This window comes from Limulus polyphemus, unplaced genomic scaffold (genome assembly GCF_000517525.1).
Source record: "Limulus polyphemus unplaced genomic scaffold, Limulus_polyphemus-2.1.2 Scaffold1477, whole genome shotgun sequence".
NCBI classification, from domain to species: domain Eukaryota; kingdom Metazoa; phylum Arthropoda; class Merostomata; order Xiphosura; family Limulidae; genus Limulus; species Limulus polyphemus.
In genome coordinates this window covers 182,111-191,736 of record NW_013667087.1, presented here as the reverse complement: position 1 = coordinate 191,736, position 9,626 = coordinate 182,111, and the positions used below count along the sequence as shown (strand labels likewise).

The window sequence follows — 9,626 nt, the reverse complement described above, 5'->3', positions numbered from 1 at the left end:
CGTTTAGTAATACCTACTGGAGTTGGGATGTGTAACATTGGTTTGGTAATACCTATTGGAGTTGGGATGTGTTACACTTGTTTGGTAATACCTACTGGACTTGGGATGTGTTACACTTGTTTGGTAATACCTACTGAAGCTGGGATGTGTTACACTTGTTTGGTAATACCTAGTGGAGTTGGGATGTGTTACACTTGTTTGGTATACCTACTGAAGTTGGGATGTATTACACTTGTTTGGTAATACCTACTGGAGTTGGGATGTGTTACACTTGTTTGGTAATACCTACTGAAGTTGGGATGTATTACACTTGTTTGGTAATACCTACTGGAGTTGGGATGTGTTACACTTGTTTGGTAATACCTGCTTGATTGTGAAGATGTTTAATGGGCCTTTTTGGATCATGTGATTTACAGAAAGTTCAGCATTGGCATCTGCCATCTTCGAGTTTTGTTTTTTGTGGTTTCTACCTTTCTTTTTCCCTTCCATAATAGCTACTATTACAATAAAACTTGTTGTTACCAGTATCAAGTATTAGTAGTATTTATTCATTGTGATGTTACCTGTATGCCTTTCAGTCTATGACACATTAGACCCTGGCCTTATCTAATGACAGCATTTAGATCATCGTAATTACATACATTATTTGCTAGTGTTCATACAAATGACATGGGGCCCTTATCAAATATCAATACTTTCAAATAATTAATACATAGTATTGTTACGACAGCGGAAGTCATGTGACACTGGTAACACGTAACGAGTTCTAGAAAGATTGGGGAACATCACGAATAATCCAGTATTTGTTAGGCGCCCTCTATTCTTGTATATAAGTGTGCCAGACAATTAATCGGGATTGTATAGCAGACAGAGAGATTGAAGATATAGATGGATAATTGAGTCAAGCGTGATAGTAAGTAAAGTGCGTGAATCGTTCTTTGTAAATTATAGCATGTGTTTAAGTTAAGGTGACTGTGGAAATTAAGTGTATTGCAAAGTTGTTTTGAGAAAGAATAAACTAGTTTTATTTAAGAAAGGACTTGTATCGCTGAAGTTTCTCGGGAAGAATTTCTACGGGAAATTAACAAAGGAACAAAGACGTAACAGTCTGATACTTATACACATAATTAATGAAAAACATTTATACAAATTTATTCTGATACCCTACACAAAATATGCACTACAGATACAAGAATATTGTAAGGGTTGCCAACTTTGACTCAACAAGCTATATTAATTTTCTTTATGATTCAGCTGGGAGTCTGTTAAAAGATAAACCCAGTTGTGAACCATGTCTACTGGCGCAACCAAAAGCACAACAATGAAAAGCATTTTAAATTTTTTTCTCCACCTAGACTATATGCAGAGCCGTAGCTTGGATAGGGCGGGAGGGGCAATTGCTCAGGGCGCAGTCCAAGTGCTAAGCCTATTATTCAATAATTTATGCAAAACTATACAGACTGGAGGGCAAATAGAAAAACTTACCATTTGAATTTATCATACGAATTAAGCAAGATAACTTTGTTTCATTTAAATAGAGTTTATCATAAGTAAAGCTGTGTTTCTTTTTTGTTTTGCCTTAACTTGTGTCATGTTTTGCAAGCTTTTTTTATGTGTGTGTGTGTGTGTGTGCTTCTAGTTGGAGATCAGAATCAACGTTTGCCTACAAAACAATGTCCCACTGAAAGGAAGAAGAAGAGAAACTTTTATTTTTTTTTCCACCATCTTTTTCTTCATATGTTTTCAAAGAAATGTAATTAGGCTACATGATATAGTTGAGACTGAAAAAATAAGGAAGTTACTAGAAGAGATCCTTAGGCAGAGACTCTGCCCACTTCCCCTCATACCTTTTGTCTTTACTCTTTCTTTCTTCCCCCATTTCTCATTTCTTCCCTCCACTAATTCTCCTATTTCTTTTTTTGCCCCACTTCTGCCATCTCTTATCCTCTATTATCTTCCTACTTCTTTCCTTTGTGCCATACTTTCTCCTATTTACTCCTTCCCCTAATCCTCTTTCTATCTGTTCACCCTCAACTGAACCTCCCATGAAGTAACTCTTCCATTTCTTCTCAAATCTATTGTTCTTCCCCATCCTTCTTTTTTTCTTCCTCTCCACCTACTAATTCAAGAAAAACTATGTTATCTGTCATAAATGAATGTACTATTTAACTTTACCTCTGTATTGGAGTAATGGAGAAGTTTGTAGCCAAACAGTTAAATCAGTTCACAGTATTTTTTTAAATGAAGAAAAGGGGGGTAGGGGGCACAGTTCGTGAAACTTGCCCATGAAGCAAAAACTACTGGCTACGGCTCTGAATATACGTATGTTGTCATCCAGCATGGCAGATATTAGAAGAAAAAAGCAAGATCGTGTGATGTCATGACATCATTCTGGAAAAGTCTATTACTTGAAAGTGGATGTTAAAACTGTGAAATTGCTACATTGCTAAGAATAGTTGTGAATAGTCTGTCTTACTTACAGTAAATATTTGGTTTTGGAAGATGTTTCACTAACTTCTAAGAGTGTAAAGATATGGACAAGTGTAAAACTTTTGTTATAAGAGTTAGAAAAACAGGAATGTTATTGTTCTATTTAGAAATTACAATCATTCATTGTATTACTCATCACAGCTAGAGGAATATTTATTGTTATAATTAAGTACAAAAACAAAGTAATATTTTTCAGCTTTCATGGTTTCAAAATGTTTTTTCATTACTGTTTAACAGGATTTAGAAATCTTTCCATTTGTTACAGGAAATTGTATAATAAAATAATACCTACAAAAAAATATATTGAATGTTTTAGTGGATATAAATTTCAGAAAGATGATAAAAACAAGTATTTACAACAAATTAAATAAGCAAGTGTGCAAAAGGTAAATACTTTAACATGCTTAGGATCTAGCCATACTGGGATATACTTTACATGTAAACTGAGCACAATCAAGGTTTTCTGTACATCATCCTCTAGCAGGTATAGTAAATATAATAGCTGTCTAAACAACTTATTACATTTTAATCAAAAACTAACATTTTTATACATTACAATTCCAAATAAAATATGCAGCATACTGGAAGGTCCACTACTTATGATGGCTATGTGGAAGTTTGAAGAAAAATATTAAAAACCTCATTATGTTATTTGTCAGTCTACACAAGCCCAATATTTAAAATTTTGGGAATAAATTATTGAAGAGAAATATTAAATCTATTTTCATCTTCAAGAGTAGCTCTAATTTCATGAAAATTTTAGCTATACATTTGTAAGAATCCAAATCTATTCTTTAGATTTAAGATTATGTAAATTTGCTGGAGTTGTGCCATAATAACCCCTTCCTTTTTGTTTTTTGAAATATGAACTTGTGTGCATAGTAACAGTCAGTTTCATCAGATATACAAGTACTTATTTCAACTTATCTGGCATGCTGATAAACATAATAACCAGCACCTTTAAACCACTTGAACAAATAAAGTGTACTTCAGCAACATTAGAATTTAGGTTTAATTCACTTTCCCTCTAGGATCATAATAATAAGATAAATACAAAACATAAAATTAGTTTAGAAACAAAGACAGGAAGTGCTTAGAGCTAGATATCATTATCCAGAAACTTGTGTAAGTAAGTCTTTAAAGATTGCTTTACTTTTACTGTAACAAACACTGTAAGGGATTAAACATTACAACACTTTCATAGACAGATTCTACTATTTTAGTGTACCTGGTTTCTTTCACTATGATGTGGCAACATATGTTGTGCTTTGGTATATGTTTCTAAAGTATGCATACAAACTCTTTGTCCTAATGGATTTGCATGTACTTGTATACATGGTATAAATACATAGATTGCGCATTTACTGTTAAAAAGAAATCTATTTAAGATTACACTAAAAAATTATGAGGTATAAGAAACAAAGTGAGCCATAAATCAAGTTAAGAATACACCATGTTAGAAAGGGAGGTCAGGGATCTAGTTGACCTGATCTTCCAGGTACCATATGCACAAGAATTTGTTGGGACGCATTAGATTTGACCACCCCCCCCTCGGGTACCGAATACACACAGCAAAATGCCCCATACACAAGGCAGGCACAAGTATTTTGTACCATAACAAACTAAACAGCACAAAGTTTGCACACAGCTGTCCAAAATCAACTTCTAACATGTTTCATCAATGACAATAAATTGGAAGAAAATAAAGCCACATGTATTTACCACATAATTAACCCTTTCACCTCGGGTAGGTCAAAGTGCACATGTCACAACCTTTCACAGAGTTACATTCAAAATTTAATTAAATTACTTTGTTATCAATGTATATGAATAAACTTGACATCAGACGTAGATAATAAATCAAAGTTTAGTATTACTTAAGTTTTAAGTTCTTAATTAAGGAAATATTTTTGGAATAAATTCTCAATTTCCCCTAGTATGAGAACTGTGGTGTTTGTTATCTAAGTCTTCCCTCTTCTTTAATTTACTTCCCACCCCTCCATGAAGTACAACATATAATGTATATTACATAATATAATGTTTTCATCAGAACTTGCCAATAGTTCTCTCTCACATTTATAACCAATAAAAAGCCAAAGTTTTTCTCTATCAAATATTGTATTATATCACACTGTTGCCTGTACAGAGAATTTTCTATTTTCCTTCCAGTTCAAACTTTATTCCCATGGGAAACACATGGACTTTAACTAAATAGCACACAATCACAGTTAGAAACCCAGAAAAATTTTTATAATTATGGAACATTGTTTCCTTTTTGTATGTTATTATTCTGTGTTCTTTGGTGCATCATTTAATGCAGTAGTATGATTAGTATAAAAAAGTAAGGTTAAGCATCATCTTCGATAGTCAAGAGAAAAACAAAAAAGACCCAGGTAAGTACATTATTCCTTGTTTTTGATGTGTATTCTTTATTTATTATTATAAAAGTAACTAAAATATAAAAATTGAAAACTTTTTAGGTTAGATAAAGTAAAATAAATAATAATAATTCTTTATGAGGTATGCTCATGATTAGTTCATGTGTTATGTAATTCAATATCATAATGTGAGCTGCATGTTTGCCAAGTAATTTGCAATTTATATGGCACGAATAGTAATTAGACACAGTTCAAAGGGCAATAAGACAATAAAATTTAAGTATAAATAAAAGGGTGCTACTATAGTGTGTGTTCTACACAGATACTATCATCATCACCAATTTAACTTTTGTTTATTTGCAAGTGGTGCCAGTTATTATAAATAATGCTTTTAAACTAATAAAGTACAAAATACCATTACATAACATTTTGAGGGCAAATATAATCGGAATGAAATAAGTTCCAACAATCAAAACTAGCACAATCATAACCTAAATTTAAGGTACTCTTTTGGAACACACAACTTATTAAATTATTATTTGCTGAACAAAAACGCTGATAGATATAAATCATTTAGCAAGAAATTTCATTTTGGTGAATCATTAAAACAATGATGATGATAGTATCTGTTTAGACTGCACGCTAAAGTAGCACCAACTGTATACTATTACAAACTTTAAGCTACTTAAGATAAACAATTGTGGTTTTCTGTTGCAAGTTGCAGACATTCTAGAAAGAAAATAGAATTATTTATAATTATTTCCAAATTGTTTTTTATGGTGGTTATGAGGTCGATCAAATCAACCAACCTCATATAGACTTGGGTAAAAATAAAAACAACAGAAAAAATATAAAGATTTTCTGAAAAAAAAACCAACAACATTTGATATTTATTTAGGACATTTTAGGGGTTATGCAAATAATATTTGAAAATTTTTAGATAAAGAAGTTTTTAAAATCTTATCATGAAAATTCATTTGCACTTATAAAGGGAAACAACATGTAGTGTAAATTGTAAATACATTTTTTCACTGAACATTAACATGCTCTTTTCTTGATAAAAAAAAGTTAGCACAAAGGATCACATATAAAGTGTAATAAACTCAAAATAAGACCCAAAACTCGAGCGCTTTCGAAAAGTTGACTATTCTTCTTTGTTCTCCTGAAGAAGAATAGTCAACTATTCGAACATGCTCTTTTTACACTTGTAGAAGGTAAACATGTAGTGTACATTGTAAATAGTTTTTCATTGAAAATAAAGTGCTTTTTTTTCCTTTTTTTTTTTTTTGAGTTTATTAAATCCTACTTATGGGACTCTTGAAAAAAAAAGTTGAGAGTTCGGTACTCTTCACTGTGGGACCCTAGTGAGAACCCTGGAGATGTGGGGTGATATTGTTCAAATGATTATAAAAAATGGCCAGCCTTTGGTCAGTCTCTAATGAATAAGGAGCTGAAAATATTTTTAAAATCCTTAAAAAGTAATTGGAATGGGCAGGTTTGGTGTTGGCCTTTCTAGGTTTGATCAGTCTGGGGATTAAAAGTCCTCCTATGTTTATGAAATGATACAATCACTAACCAGAAATATATCTTAGTAACTGGTCATAGAACAATAAGAAGATAGATGCAATGTCCTACACAAAAGGAGTGGTTTGGTATGTGTTTGGAATATAAAAAAAAAGATAAAGTCAAAAGAGGTGAAGGCCAGGTCAGATGTGAGAGCCAAAACCAGAAACTGACAGAGGTACAGGAAGAAAGTAAAATGCTGTCAGTAACATACTAAAATCCTTCTTATAAAAGAAGCATTATACATAAAAACTCTTCTCTTGTCCCTAAATAATTTACATTCTTCACTTGATTTTCATTTTCTCATGTTATAATTTTTATATTCAATTAGTTTTCTTCTTATGTATATCATATTTCTGTTGTAATTACAAATACTGTTTGTTTGTTTTGTACCTCTAGATTACTGGTGATGAAATTGTGATGATTCCAAAACATTTATTAAATGCTTCCAATTATCACGTTCGTGTTGTGCTTTATCATTAAGTTACATTTTCCAAAAAAAGAGTCAATTACTTGGAAATTAAAATCCATTTCTAAATCTTTGTGTTATTGTTTACCAGAATTAAATAATAATTTGTTATTTTTACATTGGTGCGAGTCAAATCCTGACAGGTATATAGGTACAACATAAAGTTAGTATACGTACGATGGGGAAATGAAGTAAGAGTATAACACTTCCTAAGAAAGTGGTGTCAGAAGTAAAGTTTATCAATTCTTTAAGAATCAAAACCCAACAACAAAAGATTATTAAATTCAAACTCTACAAGTAAAGTAGTACCTTAATAAACTTATCTGTACATCATATGCACATGAATTCCAGCTTAATGGACTGAAAAGGTACAATTCTCCATTTAATAATGTCTTGAATAATGTACACCATTTTCTTAATTAATTCCTGTATGCAGTTTGTAGGATTATTACACTCTTGTCATGACAGACTCTAAAGCAGCACATCAGTTATATTATTATTACAGGTATTTCATTTCACCACAAGCATTAGAAGCTGCATCATTCACTAATTAAATTAACCTACTTACAACATGCATTCTATACAAACTAATACTTTATGGAAAAAATAACCATTAATACGCAAAGTTGACGAGCTCTTATAAAATATTTTCCATAGAACCTTAAACATTATACTCACTATGCAAACATGAACTAACCTTTCAAAGCACTGAGCTAATTTACACCCACGTTTTTGAACTAAGTTTTCAGCAAACATGAACTAGCCTTTCTAAGCACAGAGCTGACTTACACCCATGGTCAAGTTTTTTTAACTAGCTTCTCAGAAAGCATATATTTACCTCTCTTACACCAGGTTGGCATATTGCTGATACTGGTTACAATCTAGAAATTTAAGAATAACAACACTCCCAACAAAACTGTCTTGAAATTACTCCACACATCAGCTTCTCTTAACAGTAAAGCTCTAAATACCATAAAGAACCACTGTAACTTTTTCATCTGTGTATAGCATATGAAAGCAGTGATTACTACAGGAGCCACTTATTTGACTGGAATATGAAATTACGAGAATAACTAATGTACCGAGTAAACATAAAAAAAAAAAACTCATACAAGTAACTGACTTATAAACAAACTAAAAGAGATTTCACAATGTTTCTGATCCATTGTCTGAATTTCTGGTTATATGTTACTTTGATACACAGAGAGTAAACAATTCCCCCTTTTTTCGTGAATACCTCTACGAGTTAATGTTGAGGTAAAACAATACTATATATTACTTGAGTCATAGTCTCAAAAATACTACAAACTATGACAAAGAATACATGAAAGCAGAAATATTTCAACACAGTGAACACAATAAAGACCAAACACTATTTTTAGCGATGCAAAAATAGTTCAGTCAGTGGAAAATGTTGCAATATGATACTGTCATTGTAAGTTCTCTGGTTGAATGTATTCCAATAATTTTAATTTTTTTTTACCATGGCTCTTTGCTCAGCAAACTACATACAAGGTTACATTAGTTTGGCTTATTAACATATTTATAAACAGTATTAAGTCTATACATCAATACTGATTGCAGGCACTTTGTGTTAAAAAACCACAAGTCCACAAGCTGGACACATGATAACCAACTAGTGATGACAGTAAGAATTTTTTGTTTTGTCCATAAGCAAAACCAGTACCACCTCTGTATAATTTAGTCATAAACTTTAAAACCTACAAAACTAAACTATATAAGCATCCTTTCAGTTACTACTCTATATTTATCCTTTTAGAAATAAAAACCACTCTGTTCTCCTTAGTTACCTCTTATGTTTGCTACTGATGTTCTTAGTTATCTATCATATTCACCACTCTGTTGTTCTTAGTTATCTATCATCAACTGAGAACAACAGAGTAGTAAACATGATAAATAACTAAGAACAACAGTAGCAAACACATGATAGATAACTGAGAACAACAGAGTGGTGAACATGATAGATAACTAAGAACATCAGTGGCAAACATGATAGATAACTGAGAACAACAGAGTGGTGAACATGATAGATAACTAAGAACATCAGTGGCAAACTCTACCATGTGTTTGCTACTGTTGTTCTTAGTTATTTATCATGTTCACCACTCTGTTGTTCTTAGTTATCTATCATGTTCACCACTCTGTTGTTCTCAGTTATCTACCATGTGTTTGCTACTGTTGTTCTTAGTTATCTATCATGTTCACCACTGTTGTTCTCAGTTATCTATCATGTGTTTGCTACTGTTGTTCTTAGTTACCTATCATGCTCACCACTCTGTTGTTCTCAGTTGTCTACCATGTTTGCTACTGTTGTTCTTAGTTATCTATCATGTTCACCACTCTGTTGTTCTTAGTTATCTATCATGTTCACCACTCTGTTGTTCTCAATTATCTATCATGTGTTTGCTACTGTTGTTCTTAGTTACCTATCATGCTCACCACTCTGTTGTTCTCAGTTATCTACCATGTGTTTGCTACTGTTGTTCTTAGTTACCTATCATGCTCACTACTCTGTTGTTCTTAGTTATTTATCACGTTCACCACTCTGTTGTTCTCAGTTATCTACCACGTGTTTGCTTCTGTTGTTCTTAGTTACTTATCATGCTTTCCACTCTGATGTTCACCACTGTTCTTAATTATCTATCATCTTCATCATTTTGTTGTTCTTAGTAACTTATTGTTTTCACCAATCAGTTGTTCACACT

At 32.1% G+C, this 9,626-nt stretch overlaps 1 protein-coding gene across 3 annotated transcripts in view; it reads right to left on the bottom strand.

Moving 5' to 3' along the window:
- Nucleotides 1-5,783: 5,783 nt before the first annotated feature.
- LOC106463768 (protoheme IX farnesyltransferase, mitochondrial-like) overlaps nucleotides 5,784-9,626 on the bottom strand; it is a 19,362-nt gene continuing 15,519 nt past the window's right edge. Inside the window, exons 7-9 of one of the 3 annotated variants that reach the window (XR_002611550.1) lie at nucleotides 9,127-9,532; nucleotides 8,977-9,060; nucleotides 5,784-8,777 (exon numbers count right to left, since the gene is read on the bottom strand). The gene's annotated coding sequence lies outside the window, so the exon portion shown is untranslated. Of the gene's footprint in view, nucleotides 8,778-8,976; nucleotides 9,533-9,626 lie in introns of all 3 variants that reach the window. The other 2 variants (XR_002611551.1, XR_002611549.1) reach the window with 2 other exon arrangements.